Source organism: Lethenteron reissneri, unplaced genomic scaffold (genome assembly GCF_015708825.2).
Source record: "Lethenteron reissneri isolate LAM-NWPU_2019-01 unplaced genomic scaffold, ASM1570882v1 scaffold_676, whole genome shotgun sequence".
Classification (NCBI taxonomy): Eukaryota; Metazoa; Chordata; class Hyperoartia; order Petromyzontiformes; family Petromyzontidae; genus Lethenteron; species Lethenteron reissneri.
The window spans coordinates 1-1,610 of NW_026892198.1; positions in this window are offsets into that span (position 1 = coordinate 1).

The following is a 1,610-nucleotide window of genomic DNA, read 5'->3' on the forward strand; positions in this document are numbered from 1 at the left end:
GTGTACATACATGGTGTGTGTACATGGTGTGTGTACATGGTGTGTGTGTGTGTGCATGTGTGTGTGTGTACATGCTGTGTGTGTGTACATGTGTGTGTGTGTGTACATGGTGGTGTGTGTGTACATGGTGTGTGTGTGTGCATGGTGTGTGTGTACATGGTGTGTGTGTGTACATGGTGTGTGTGCATGGTGTGTGTGTACATGGTGTGTGTACATGGTGTGGTGCGTACATGGTGTGTGTACATGGTGTGTGTGTACATGGTGTGTGTGTACATGTTGTGTGTATGTACATGGTGTGTGTGTACATGGTGTGTGTGTGTACATGGTGTGTATGTGTACATGGTGTGGTGTGTGCATGGTGTGTGTACATGTGTGTGTGTGTGCATGGTGTGTGTGTACATGGTGTGTGTGTGTACATGGTGTGTGTGCATGGTGTGTGTGTACATGGTGTGTGTGTACACGGTGTGTGTGTGTACATGGTGTGTGTGTACATGGTGTGTGTGTACATGGTGTGTGTGTACATGGTGTGTGTATGTACTTGGTGTGTGTGTGTGTACATGGTGTGTGTGTATACATGGTGTGTGTGTGTACATGGTGTGTGTACATGGTGTGTGTGTACATGGTGTGTGTGTGTGTACATGGTGTGTGTGTGTACATGGGGTGTGTACATGGTGTGTGTGTGTGTACATGGTGTGTGTGTACACGGTGTGTGTGTGTGTACATGGTGTGTGTGTGTACATGGTGTGTGTGTGTACATGGTGTTGTGTGTACATGGTGTGTGTGTACATGGTGTGTGTGTGTACATGGTGTGTGTGTGTACATGGTGTGTGTACATGGTGTGTGTTGTACATGGTGTGTGTACATGGTGTGTGTGTGTACATGGTGTGTGTGTACATGGTGTGTGTGTGTACATGGTGTTGTGTGTACATGGTGTGTGTGTACATGGTGTGTGTGTACTGGTGTGTGTGTGTACATGGTGTGTGTGTGTACATGGTGTGTGTGTGTACATGCTGTGTGTGTACATGGTGGTGTGTGTGTACATGGTGTGTGTGTACATGGTGTGTGTGTGTGTACATGGTGTGTGTGTACATGGTGTGTGTGTACATGGTGTGTGTGTGTACATGGTGTGTGTGTGTACATGGTGTGTGTGTACATGGTGTGTGTGTGTACATGGTGTGTGTGTACATGGTGTGTGTGTGTACATGTGTGTGTGTGTACATGGTGTGTGTGTGTACATGGTGTGTGTGTACATGGTGTGTGTGTGTGTACATGGTGTGTGTGTGTACATGGTGTGTGTGTGTACATGTGTGTGTGTACATGGTGTGTGTGTGTACATGGTGTGTGTACATGGTGTGGTGTGTGTGTACATGGTGTGTGTGTGTACATGGTGTGTGTGTGTACATGGTGTGTGTGTACATGGTGTGTGTGTGTACATGGTGTGTGTGTACATGGTGTGTGTGTGTGTACATGGTGTGTGTGTGTACATGGTGTGTGTGTGTACATGTGTGTGTGTACATGGTGTGTGTGTGTACATGGTGTGTGTGTGTGTACATGGTGTGTGTGTACATGATGTGTGTGTGTGTGTACATGGTGTGTGTGTGCTCGTGCAG